This window comes from Grammomys surdaster, unplaced genomic scaffold (assembly GCF_004785775.1).
Source record: "Grammomys surdaster isolate TR1022 unplaced genomic scaffold, NIH_TR_1.0 125125, whole genome shotgun sequence".
NCBI lineage: Eukaryota > Metazoa > Chordata > Mammalia > Rodentia > Muridae > Grammomys > Grammomys surdaster.
This window is the reverse complement of record NW_021620026.1, coordinates 117,017-131,620: the sequence shown is the minus strand read 5'-3', so window position 1 is coordinate 131,620 and position 14,604 is coordinate 117,017. Positions and strand designations below refer to the sequence as shown.

Here is a 14,604-nt window from a genome sequence, read left to right as displayed (position 1 = left end):
ACAAATGAAAAACAGAAACAAAATATAGTGTATTTTTCCAAGAGCACAAAGCAAGAAAACAAATGAAGCAACAGTTGTAGACACATAGCAGTATCATCTAATCAGAAGAATGACATTCCAAACCCTCCTGTGTGATCCAGCAACCACTAGTCCTCAAAGATGAAGGAATAGACTCATATTATGTTCCTAAGTTAGTCAATAAAATCTGCATCATGCATTAGTTGGTAAACATGTAGTATTTATTACGTTTCTTACTCTTTGTATAACTGAGCATAGCTTACTTTGAAAATGTGATATGCCTATGAGTTAAAGGAGGAGTGAAAAATCAAGTAAATAAGCTATCACTAGCCTTCACAGAAAAGAGTAGTCCAAAGCAGAAAAAACAATTTTTTTCTTATGGTATTGCAGTCCTCCTTTCTAAGTACCAAAAATGGGACATTTGGTTAAATATTTAGGAGTATTTTCCTGTGACCTATGAGAACACTTGTTTATAATGGCTGTTTCTCTTCATTGGGGTTGATTTTAATCAAAATTTACCTTAATTCTTTATATGGTAGGTTCACAAGATCCTTGTGGTACTTGATGTCAGTCCAGAGAAATAACATCAGGGATTACATATAAGCTACCCAATGAGATGATTGATGCCTCTGCTGTCTGGATGCTTGCGTCCTCTCAATTTCATATGTCAGAACTTGATTCACAATGAGATAGTATTAGCAGATAATTTTTGGAGGTTGTTAGACCATGAAGGCAAGTCCTCATGAGTGGTGCTCACTTCTCCTCAAAGAAGCTTGAAGGAGTCTCATATTCTTCTACCAAATGAGGATACAAGACACATTATTGAAAAAAGAAAATCCTTAGAAGTCAATGGATTTGTTGGTGTTGTAATAATGGACTTCCCAGCTGCAAATGCATGCTGTGTAAAAATACCACAGCCTGAGGCATTATGTTGTAACAGCCCAGATCATGGTGATACTGTAGTGACTGGAGACGAATGAAATAAGAACATAATCCTGAGCAACACTTTCCAAAAGGATGGTTTACAGGAAAAAGGTGGCAATCCCATCTACCCACATTCTACATTTGTCCTGTTATATGCAAATATTTGAGGAAGAAAAATACTAATATTTTTATGGAGTGGTGCATATTGGTTTGACCAGTCCATACAATGAACTCTGTCATTAAATGAGGAAAGTACAGACATGTGCCAAGCAAAGCTCGAGGCTGATGGTTTAAGATGCCACTAGTCTTATCCATCTTCTATTCTTCAGAATTGCTATGAGAATAAAACAAATAGTAAGACAAAGTATTTCAGTGTTGAGAAACTTATTTGAATTAAAGTGAAATTTAACCTTGAAATCTATTTATGCTTCCAGAATGTTTATTTTTTTAACTGCCAAGATATATTTATTACTAAAAATAAAAGCAACTGAGGTTTACCCCGGGGTGCATTGTTATCACAGGAACATCCATGATGAAACTGTATCTATCCAGTTTCTCAGCTGCTGCCTTCTTCCACAGAGTGAGTTTTAGTTTAAAACTCATGATGAGGAAAAGGAAGTGGACTCCACCCCTTTCCTGTTCAATCTGAGGACTTCATTGGGATACATTGGGATGGAGACTTCAGGAGCTGCAGGTCAGTTCAACCAAGGGTTCATGTGTCAGGAACTCTGGCTGGTAAGATGACACAAAAGCTTCATGCTGAAGCTCCGGTAAGTCCATGGAGCCTGGCAGAACGGAATCATCATGGTTGTCATCAAACCTCTGTGTCTGAAAGGCTTCAAGGCTCAAAGTTGCATAGCTCTCTGGGAGTTCCTTAGAGAGCTGCCCCTTCCTGGGTTTGCACGGATCAAATTTCACTCACTGGTAATTGACACAGTTTTGAGATTCTGGACAGTTCTGAATCAGGTTGTGTATGATTGGATGAGAAAATCCAAAGAAGTCAGCACCGCGTGAAAGTGGGTTAGGCATCAGTTTCCCCATTGTGACACTGATGGACCTGAGCAGTTCTTCATAACAGGCATCAGCAGAGGAGCCAACGATGGTATTCTGGGGGTCATCTCCGGGAACAATTTCAAACTGAGGCTGTACACCACTATCCTTGATCTGACAGGTATACAGACACTTGTGGTCTGGGCACTTCATGCTGGCACACACTCGGGTACTGCAGTAGCCCACAGGATAGATGACATTCTCATCATGGAAGCCAGGTCGGTTGGTGAGGATCTCCCCCAAGCTATATACTGTCAGGCCCCCTAGTCCGATGGGGAACACAGGCTGTCCTGAAGGATCCAGGGTGATGAGCTGAACCAGCTTTCAAGCACCTCCCTCCATTTTCTTTTTCCTGGATATTTCCTTCAGAATTTCCAGTTTGCTGTTCTCTTTGCCCTTTTCTTTCTTCTCCTTCTTGGATTTCTTCACAAATGGTTCCTCAGTCCTAGTGTTGGGCCCAGCTCTCTGGATAGTTCCCACAGAGCTGGCGACACAATAAGCCAGGAGCAAACTGGAGCTGTGAGAAGGAGCAGCAGCCTCTGGTTCCCCTTCAGTTAGAGCATGAATCTTGAGGAGCTTCTTCAGCAAGTATCTTCTTTCTTTCTTTTTTTTTTTTTTTTTTTGCTCGTTTGTTTGTTTTTATTATTTCCCTCAATTTTTTATTGGATATTTTATTTATTTACACTTCAGATGCTATCCCTTTTCCTCATTTCTTCTGATCAAAAATGCTGTGGGCAGAGTCTCACAATCAATTCAGACTTGCAAGCAGTACGGTGGGGTTTGGGGGTGGACTGGAGCTTACAGTATTTGCTGCTTTGAGGAACAAGGCCCTTGAAGTTCCAGTCTTCAACTCAGCACCTAACACTGTCTCATGAGCAACTGCAAGTCTCTCCCAGAAGTGAGGATTGCACAGAGAAAGGCCACTGTTACATCAGGAAACCATTACACACCTCAGTAAGTGTCTTCAGTGCAACCCCTCATAGTCATTTAATAGTAGTAGAATCCTTCAAAATAATCCCGAAGAACATGGCCAATCTGTCCACGATTGTAACTAGACGTTTGCCCCAGAAGTGATTCACATCCTCTGAAGGTTCCAGACTATACTCAGTCCCCAAACCCCAAATCTGAACTACTCTGAAATCTAACATTTTGAGCATCATGTTGGATTAGAGCTGCTCGCACTGACGTTTACTGTTTAACTCCATCAGCTGAAAGATCCCTTTATAGGAAGTTGTAAGTTCTGGCGTGCTGATGTAAGACTGCATTACTCTTTGATTCTCTGGTAAAACAGGAGCAACAATCAGAACGTTGGCTTTATTGCTAAAGCCTTCTCTTTCACATCCACATCATGATGACAAGCCAAAGCTTTCATTTTCTGGGCTCATTCTTCTCCATACAACAGGAAAAACAATGACCCTTCAGCAAAAGGAAGCTGATTAGCTAACCGGCCTTCCACTTTGAGGCAATTGTTTATATTCTGAAACATCGTAAGAGGCCGAAGAAGAATCTCATTTGCCATTTGGCCGTCATACAGGGAAAGGAATGAAGAATCCACTTGGACACTCAGTAGTTCTGTCATGGCTGGATTCTCAGACAAGTTCAAAAGCAGCTTCAAAACCTGAACCTTGGTGCTTCCGTTTCTGACAGACAGCAGATGCAACAGGCCAGTGATGTAGCTGCGGAGCAGGTACTGGTAGTCATTGGTGACCGTCATGTTTGTCAGCAGCCTCAGTCTAGCCAGCTGCACCGCAGAGTTCAGGGAATCGACAAGCACGTCCTCACAGACTCGACAGACGTACATCTTTATCTTAGTCTGATTTTCAACATTCACGCTCAGTTTATTTAGTGCATTTAAAGCTTTCTCTTTAATACTTTGGTTCAGGGAGTTGATTTTGTTTCCAACAATTGGGATACCACCCAGTTCACGAATAATGGCTTGGTTTGTGGAAAAGGCTGCATTATTTCCTAAGATGATCAAGGCTTTTTCAGTAATTACAGGATTGTTGGTTGACTCCAGCAGGTACAGAAGTTTCTCAAGCTGTTCCGCATTTAAGATATCATCATAGGAGCCATCGGTTAGGTCTTCTGCAGACCGCGAAGGATGCAGCCGGTGCCCGCCTCGCCATGGTCCTCGAGTCAGCCGGTAGATATAGTAGCAGGTGCTGGCGCCCAGGACCAGCTCTGCGGCCACTCAGCCCACTTCCCGCGTGCCACTCATGCTGCTGCTACCGAACAGCAGGGAGCCAGGAAGCCATGACCACACGCAGGTGCAGCTGGGCCAGAACCAGCCTAGAGAAAGGAAATCTCTTCTTTCTTTTTTTGCTTATAAGACATTTTTCTTCAAGACCAGCAATTTCATCACAGATAAAAAGCATTTTCAAACACACCCTTACCTGCTGAGCACAGCCGCAGGTACTTCTCATTCTGGCTCTCTTTATATATATTTTATTTACTTATATTTCAGATGTTATCCCCTTTCCCCATCCTCCCCAACCCCCAATCCCATGCCCCCTCCTCTTGCTTCTATGAGGGTGTGCCCCCACCCATCCACCCACTCCCACCTCCCCTCTCGAATTCCCCCACACCCAGGTATCCAGCCTTCAAATGACCAAGAACCTCCTCTCCCACTTATGCCCGACAAGCCTGTCCTCCCTTACATAGACAGCTGGAACCATGGGTCCCTCCCTATGTGCTCTCAGACTGGTGGTTTAGACTCTGGGAGCTCTGGTTGGTTGGTATTGTTGCTCTCATGGGGCTGCAAACCCCTTCAGCTCCTTCAGTTTTCTCTCTAACTCCTCCATTGGAATCTGTGATCAGTTCAATGGTTAGCTGCAAGCATCTGCCTCTCTATATATCAGGCTCTGACAAAGCCTCTAAGGAGACAGGTATATCAGGCTCCTGTCAGCATGAACTTCCTGGCATCCACAAAAGCATCTGCCTTTGTTGGCTGCACATGGGATGGATACCCAGGTAGGGCAGTCTCCAGATGGCCCCTCCTTCAGTTTCTGTCCCACACTTTGTCTCCGTATTTGCTCCCATGAGTATTTTGTTACTCCTTCTAAGAAGGACTGAAGCACACATACTTTGGTCTTCCTTCTTCATAAGCTTCATGTGGTCTCTGAGTTATATCTGGGGTATTGCGAGCTTTGGGGCTAATATCCACTTATCAGTGAGTGCATACTCTGTGTGTTCTTTTGTAATTGGATTACCTCACTCAGGATGATATTTTCTAGTTCCATCCATTTGTCTAAGAATTTCATGAATTCATTGTTTTTAATAGCTGAGTAGTACTCCATTGTGTAAATATACCACATTTTCTGTATCCATTCCTCTGTTGAAAGACATCTGGGTTCTTTCCAGCTGCTGGCTATTATAAATAAAGCTGCTATGAACATAGTGGATCATGTGTCCTTGTTATAGGTTGGAGCATCTTTTGGGTATATGCCCAGGAGTTGTATAGCTGGGTCCTCAGGTAATGCTAGGTCCAATTTTCTGAGGAAACACCAGACTGTTTTCCAGAGTGGTTATATCAGCTTGCAATTCCACCATCAATGGAGGAGTGCTCCTCTTTCTCCATATCCTCGACAGCATCTGCTATCACCTGAGTTTTTTATCTTAGCCATTCTGGCTGGTGTGAGATGGAATCTCAGGGTTGTTTTTTGATTTGCATTTCCCTGATGACTAAGGATGTTGAACATTTCTTTAGGTGCTTCTCAGCCATTCAAATTTCCTCAGTTGAGAATTCTTTGTTTAGCTCTGTACCCCATTTTTAATATGGTTATTTGATTATCTGGAGTTTAATTTCTTGAGTTCTTTGTAAATTTTGGATATTAGCCCTCTATCAGATGTAGGATTGGTAAAGATCTTTTCCCAATCTGTTGGTTGCATTTTGTCCTATTGACAGTATCCTTTGCCTTACAGAAGCTTTGCAATTTTTATGAGGTTCCATTTGACAATTCTTGATCTTAGAGCATAATCCATTGGTATTCTGTTCAGGAACTTTTCCCCTGTGCCCATGTGTTCTAGGCTCTTCCCCACTTTCTCTTTTAGTAGTTTCAGTGTATCTGGTTTAATGTGAAGGTCCTTTATCCACTTGGACTTGAGCTTTGTACAAGGAGATAAGACTGGATCGATTTGACTTCTTCTACATGCTGACCTCCAATTGAACCAGCACCATTTGTTGAAAATACCCTTTTTTTTCCACTCGATGGTTTTAACTACTTTGTCAAAGCTCAAGTGACCATTAATGTGGGTTCATTTCTGGGTCTTCAATTCTATTCCATTGATCTTCCTGCCTGTCTCTGTACCAATACCATGCAGTTTTTATTGCTCTGTAGTACAGCCTGAGGTCAAAACTACTACAAAAGCCTATAATCAACAAAACTGGAAAATCTGGATGAAATCAACAATTTTCTAGACAGATACCTGGTATCAAAGTTAAATCAGGAGCAGATAAACCATCTAAAGAGTTCCATTACTCCTAAAGAAATAGCAGCAGTCATTAAAAGTCTCTCCACCAAAAAAAAAAAAAAAAAAAAAAAAGCTCAGGGTCAGATGGTTTTAGTGCAAAATTCTGTCAGACCTTCAAGGAAGACCTAATACCAATTCTCTTTAAACTATTTCACAAAATAGAAACAGAAGGAACACTACCCAATTCATTTATGAAGTCACAATTACAATCATGCCTAAACCACACAAAGACAAAACAAAGAAAGAGAACTTCAGGCTAATCTCCCTTATGAATATCGATGCAAAAATACTCAATAAAATTCTCACAAACCAAATCCAAGAATACATCAAACAATCATCCATCATGATCAAGTAGGCTTTATCCCAGGAATTCAGGGATGGTTCAATATAAGGAAATCCATCAATGTAATCCACTATATAAACAAACTCAAAGAAAAAAACCCACATGATCATCTCACTAAATGCTGAGAAAGCATTTGACAAAATTCAACACCCCTTCATGGTGAAAGTCCTGGAAAGATCAGGAATTCGAGGCCCATACCTGAACATAGGAAAAGCAGTATTCAGCAAGTCAGTAGCCAACATCAAACTAGATGGAGAGAAACTTGATGTAATACCACTAAGATCAGGGACTAGACAAGGCTGCTCACTCTCTCCCTACCTATTCAATATAGTACTGGAAGTCCTAACCAGAGCAATTAAACAACAAAAGGAAGTCAAAGGGATACAAATAGGAAAGGAAGAAGTAAAAGATATCACTATTTGCAGATGATATGATAGTATACTTAAGTGACCACAAAACTTCCACCGGAGAACTCCTAAACCTGATAAACAGCTTCAGCAAAGTGACTAGATATAAACTTAATTCAAACAAATCAGTAGCCTTCCTCTACTCAAAGGATAAACAGGCTGGGAAAGAAATTAGAGAAGTGACACCCTTCACAATAGTCACAAATAATATAAAAAATACCTTGGTGTGAATCTAACCAAGCAAGTGAAAGATCTGTATGACAAGAACTTCAAGTCTCTGAAGAAAGAAATCAAAGAAGATCTCAGAAGATGGAAAGATCTCCCGTGTTCTGGCTCTTTTTCGGGAGCCTTTTCATCCTGGCCTTGCTGGACTGTGGGATGCCCAGCTTGGTGGCCAGGCTGCTCAACATGCCCATGGTCTGTCTCCTGCTCAGGTGCTTTGGGTCGCGGAGGGGATGGAGCCCAGGCAGAAACAGATGGCCCAAAATGTTTATTGACCACCTAGAAGGTGTTAAAATCTGTGCAGCTTACTAATAAACTAACCCGTATGAATTGAAGTAATCTCCTAGACATTATCTCAGACACTGGTGTAATTGGTGTGAATCCCTTAACAGCAGGACATGCCCTGCCTTCCAAGAACAGCAGTTGTGGCCCCAACCTCTCCTCTGATGTCAGTAATATGAAGAAAGTGCTCCTTCTTTTGGAGATGAGTATTAAAGTCAAGATGTCTAAACTTAACATCTAGAAAGTGATTTTTGAGCCTGACTTCAGTCTTTGTCTTATAACTTCATGTCTTTCCTCTTTTACAACACAATGGATACTCTCATCTCATAGCATTTAGAAGTGATATGTCCAAAGCATATCTCTTCCATCTTAGTACATGGTCCTTGGGTTACTCATAATTTTTATTCACCATTTACCTTTCTTAAACTTTTAAAATCATCATTTAATTTTACAAGTTTTAGATTTGATGAAATATTTTCAAAATACTATAGAAAGTACCCATATTCCCAGTATCGATTTTTCCCTTTGTTAACATCTTATAATAGCATTATATATTTGTCATAAATTCTGAATCTCTATTGATGGTATTATATATTTATTATACATTTGTTGATACTTCATGATTAACCAAAGTTGAGAGTTTATTGGATTTATTGGTTTTAACTATTTTTTTTATTTGAGAATCCTTTCCAAGTTGCTATATTATATTTGGTAATCATGTAAAAAGCTCCAGCTCCTCTTGTCTGAAATGAGTTTTAAACTTTCCAAACTTTTCCAACCTTTTTCTGTTGCTGGTGCTGTTGTTGTTACTTTGATAGAGTACTGGTTAGGAATTTTGTGTAATGTTCCTTAATAAAAATTTCTCTGATATTATCCTAAGATCAAATTGAGGATTTTTTTAAGAAAGTGTCATTTTTGTCATATCAAGTATAAGTTGATATAGTGATTTATCAGGCCTTACTATTATTAATATTAATCTACACTACCTGACTGAAATAATGTTTCCTTCTGTGAACATCTTTGCCTTCTATAATGTATCCTTTTTTTAAAAAAAAATTTACTTTCAAGATTATAAGTACATAATTTCTTTTCTCCCTCTAAACCTTCCTATATATACCTTCTTGCTTTCTTTCAAAGGATGCCATTCTTCATAGTTCACCCTAAAGGAATTAAGTAAGTTAAGCTCCATTTACTGTCTGCCTTCTTGAGGACATACTATTCACATAGTTTACTCAGATTCTTCTCTATAAAATATTTGACTATTTGTTCCCATTTATTTGTTTAGTGATCTGATAATCATTTATTTATATAAGTACAATCACAGATTTGAATTCAACAATGCAAATCAAATATACTTGAGGATTTATATTAATGGGTACTGTCATTGTTTAGAGGAAGCATTGGCAACAAGCTTCCTGCCCAAGGCTTACTTACATTGTATCTCCTAAAACAAGACTAGCTAATCTCTGATGATTTCCTTCCAGATCTCATAGCAAGACAAAATTACTGTAAAGATAAAACTCAATCAATATAAATCAGATTGATAATCTAGATTTGTTCCCCAAGTGAATTTAATGTAATCTTTTATTTTTCTAAAAATATGCTCAGCCATTGGAGTAATTTTCTTAGGTATGAAATAACAGAAATCAATTTCTCTCCTATTCTCTTTCCCCTTTTTAAGAGCATACATTTTTAGCTTTTCAATTCAGAGGTTATTCAAGTGATCAATTGAGACTTATTGAAAGTATATCTTGGAGCCAATGAGATTGCTCAGCATGTAAAATCAGGACATGAGTTAGATCCCCAAATTCATGGTCAAAGGACAGGATCACTCTTGGAAGTTATCATGTGACCTCTATATGGATGCTATAGCTTGTCCATGCCCATGGTCACATACACACATTATACGCACATACCTCCAGTATAATAAAATTATATATGTATGTTAAAAGAATCACACTAATCTATAATACACAATGGTAGGAATGGAGAATGCTTGGGAAGAAGGCTACAGCTTAAGACTGAAGTTACAGATAAGGCAAAACCAAAAAAAAAAGTAGCTCATAGCTCATGATAGAATTCATTTCCTGTGTTTCCCATGGTATTTAACTGCTATTTATCTTTTAAAAGTAAAACAAATAACAAAAAAACACACAAAAAAACCAAAAACCTACCTACTCTTTTTGCCTAAGGAGCCAACAGATTGTCTGTTACCTCTGAGTAGAATTCAAAAGTGAGAATAAAAGCTCAACATTCAATCCTGCAAATCCCAAATGAGACAGCAAGCCTTTCTCAAAGAATAAATTACTGAAGAATTACCAACTAGTTGTTTAACTGCCTCCTTAAGTCAACATGAATATGCAGGAGGAACTAAGACATGCAATCCTTTTTGCCTGGGCCTGGAGCAAAATAATCATAGAACATTCCTCATCTCTCTTATTTCCAATCGAAAAGAATAAGTGCTTCTTGTACTTTATTTTTCTCTAAACTTAACTCTACATCAGACACATAGGGTTTTGTGAAAATAGACTGGAACAAAGAGCATGAAATGAGGTCAACATTAGGGTCACAAGTTTAGAGCTAAATCCTGACTGATGGTCTTATACAGACACATTTTAATGCCTTTGAGAACTTTATAATGAGTTGTTTAATAACAAGACCTATTTATTAACTAAATCTGTCTTACTGGGAACTTTTTCAATCAAATAAAAATGATCATGAGTTCCTTACTGAAAGATATAAATGATAGGATAAAGACAGGAAAGGAGCAAGCATGAAAACATCCTACTTGATGGAAATGTTCATCCCCTGAGTGTGAGGATGGCTTATAGCTTGATGTTGATATTCATGCCACTGGAGGAAAACACTTCTGCAATAAGCATTATGAATATCAAACTAAGTTAAACTTGGAAAAGTAATTTTTGCTAATATCTACTTGGTACATAGCTGATACACTGATTAACTTGTACCATGCACTGATCTAGGCTTGTAGGTTGCTATATAACACAAAGTCTCATAGAGAAACTGTGGGGCCTGTGTTATAGCAGAAGCATACCCAGAATTTAAGGTGATTGAAAGAGTCTATCATACAGTTTCTATCATTAGATAATGTATAGTGACAGTTTACAGAGTGGGTAACAATGGCCCCAAGTTAAGATTTGGTGACTCAGAGGTTAGCAGTACATAAGTATGACTGAGAAGAAGCGTGCACAGAGTGTAAACATGCAACTGTCTGCTCCTGTTATGTCTATACCAGCCATGCTAATCTCACAGACACTATCAGGCCTAAAGAAAGAGAGCTGGGGGTGGCAATATCAAGCTTGACTATTGAGTATTCCAGCATTTTTAGAGGTATCTTTGGGATGCCAGACCTGTCCTGCTGGGGCCCAGCTGTCAGCAGAGTCCTCCTGACATCTAACAATGAGCAGTCAGGAGGTCAGGAGAAACTAGAGCAGGGTTAACAATGAAATTCCAATGCTATAGAAAGAGAAACAATTGGGACAGAGTAAAAATAAGCCAAGTGTTTCAGAACAGTGTGGATGGGTGGCTCTGGGGTTGGGGAAAAGCAAATGTGAAGATAACATTAAAATGACTTAATTTCAATAGAGGTGTCAATAAACAATGAAGAGTGATTCCATCCTTGGTTATTCTGTTTAGAAGAGAAAAAGTTAGGTTGCCCAAAGAATAGGTTCTTTTCTTCCTGACCTTGGGCTTGTCTGTCAGGAACATGGATTTGCTCTGCCACACATTCTGATCTTGTGTAGCTCAGTAGTTCATGCTTTTGTCCATTCACTGAATATTTATCTCTTGATATTAATCATAGTTTGAATATGCTAAAGAAAGACAGCTATAACTTATCTTACTGCTGCTGATGAGTTACAAGCTTTCAACAGAGATAGGTTTGGAAGCAATGTACTGCAGCAGAATGAGTTAAATGTTCTCATGCAGGTTTGAATCAAATGCTTTGTGACCATTACAAAAAGAAATTAGTAGATCACAGAGTAGGGAAGCCTCACTTGCTCGGATGATGACTGTGTTCAGAGCAGAATCAAAGAAACTGATAAAGGCAAATGACATTGGATCTGTCTCACGAAATGTAAGCAGAAATTTTACAGACAAAACAAAAAACAAAAAAACCAAAAAATCAAAACAAACAAAAAAACAAACAAACAAAAAAAGAGAAGGCAAGGAAGATGGTAGCTCATCCCTAAAAGTTAAAAGTTAGTGAGAAATCAAGTAGGGAATACTTGACTAATAAAACTCTGAAATGTCTAGAGGACCAGTAGGTTGATGCTCATGTGGTTTATTTAGGATACCAACAGTGATCAAAATAAAACTCTAGTCAGATAATTATATGAACAGATTTTTTTTATATATTTGTAAGAAATAACAACTCATGAGCCTTTGATGAGCCATTGCTGAGGTCTTCTTCAGTGATATATTTAACATGAAAAAAAAGTCTCTATTTACCTTTAGGGGAAAAAAATAACAGCTAGGGCACCATAAGGACTAGAATCAGGCCTTTCGAGGAAAACATCAAGGAATGGGAGTGTCATGTGAAAAAAATAATGTGATGACATCACAACTGTCAGTGAGGAAAGGGAAGCTGTGCTACCTAAATTCAAGAGGCTATATGAGATAGCATCTGTAAGGACATCTCTTTTTCCTAAATCTATTGATTCTCTTAGCTATTTTGCTCTGCAGTCCATAGTAGATAATGTTTTCTCAAATGAAGAGTCTACATTATTACCCATGAAAGCTGAGTTCACTATTGTGATAGATTCTGAGGAATGTCCATGGTCAGGAGAAAGTGGATCATACTTGACTAATGATCTATGTATGGTTGGAGTTAGTAAAGCCATTTCATGTTTGTCACTTATGAGCACAAACAAGCAATTTTGTGTTGGAAAGTATTAATAATAGGTTTGTAAAGGGGCAGTATGAAGCTAGCCTATTGATGATAGGTCTTAGCCATATGAGAGTACTGGAGTTTAATTATAACTAAATAAATTTAAATATTTCCTTAGATGTGCCAGAGAAATTTGAAAACTCAATGTTCTATTGGACATATTTGGTTGAGAATGAAAGTGCAGATGGAAATGCAGACTTAGATTCACCCAGTTAGAATGAATGACATCAAAATATAAATAAATGTGTCAGACGTAAAAAGAAAATGAATTTTCACATACTGTTGGTTGAAATGTAAATCAGTATAGCCATTGTAGAAAATAGTAAGGCATAAGCATTAAAAATGTATCAGGTGATTTAGCAATTCCACTCCACAGATCTCCAAAGTAAAAGATATAACTACATGCTTATGTTTATTGTAAAACTACCCCCAACAGCAAAGATATACAATCTGAGATTGAGAGATAGATGTATATCTCAATAGATAAATATCATCTATTGAGAGATAAATAGATGGAGAAACTGTGTTTCATATATACAACAGGATATAATTCTGCCATAACAAGAATGGAAGCTGTAACAACAAAAATGGAACTTGAGGACATTATTTAAACAAGATCATCTAGGTAGAGAAAGCAAATACCACATGCTCTCACTCATATTCAAGACGAAAAGGCTTACCATATGGAAGTGGAGAAGAGAATTGTAATTGCCAACAGCTGGAAAGAATGGGAAGGGGAAGAGATGGGAAGGGTGCAATTAACCAGAAGGAATTACTTCTAATGTTCTATAGTTCAGCATGGTAACTCAGATTGACGACAATTAAAACTAGAGAGGGAATTGTTTCAACATAAAGAAATGATAAATGTTTTAGATTAATATGCCAGTTTCACAGATCTAACATTGTGCATTGCTTATGTGCATTGAAATAAGACATTGTATCCACTAAAAATACATAAAATTATTATGTGTCAATAAAACTATTTAAAGTGTAATCCAAAAACATATAGGTCCTAAAGTCAGAATCCAATTGTGAAATTTCAATACTGACAGATGTTAGTTATATGGCCTAAGAGAGGTATGTAGTAGGAAATAGGAAAACCTGTTATTGCAGATATAATGCTTCAGTAAGGATTACATTATTTTATATATGCAAACAAGTAAGATCATTTTTAACATAACTAGCATTCAATTAGTACTAGCTTTTAGGATAATTATTTACCCATATTTATGTAGTTACCTAAGGGCATAGACAAAGTTCCAGATCACATCTAGCCTTTTCTACAGTTATATCAGCCAGTTTCCAAAAGAGAGCATCATTTCACATTCATAACACCCTCTTCTTGCCACCTCACACATCTCTCTCTTTGCTCAATTTCCTTATGCTGTGCAATGGAATCTCCCATCCTGAGAGCCTATGCCTGCCTCCCTCCCATTTCCTTTCCTCATGCCCACTTTCCCAGGGAATCCAGGCTCCTAGGAACAGCTGCAGCTGCTCCATCTGCCTGCAGCTGCCGCTCAAAAGCAGGAAAACATGTCAGCAGTGCTCCCTCCCAGGGCTGATTTTCTTTCTCATTTATCCTTGAAAATCTTGTTGGACTGTGCCAACTGTGGACACAATATCAGCTGTCCCCTGTCTGTCCCTGATGCTTCTGCTCAGGGACCTTTTGTATTCAGGCTCCAGCTGAGTCACATATTCTAGACTGTAACCCAGTAATTCCTTCTGATAGCTTTCGTGAGCATTCAAAACCATGCATGCCCCTATGGGTCACCTTTTCTCTTGGCTCTGATTCTGCATTAGTCTGTTTCACCAGCTTAGTGTGGCAGACATCTCACTCTCCTAGGAGAAACTGTAGATGGTGATGAAGGCAATGATGACTACAAGTTATTAAAGGAAAGAGTGCCAGGCCTCATACTATATATCATGTCACCTATGCTTAATATAATAAAAATCACTAAATCTTATTGTAATTATTTTAC

At 38.5% G+C, this 14,604-nt stretch overlaps 2 pseudogenes; both read right to left on the bottom strand.

Annotated features, from left to right (window-relative positions):
• Positions 1-1,582: 1,582 nt before the first annotated feature.
• On the bottom strand, positions 1,583-7,628 carry LOC114637031 (annotated as a pseudogene).
• On the bottom strand, positions 3,293-4,210 carry LOC114637032 (annotated as a pseudogene).
• Positions 7,629-14,604: the final 6,976 nt, after the last annotated feature.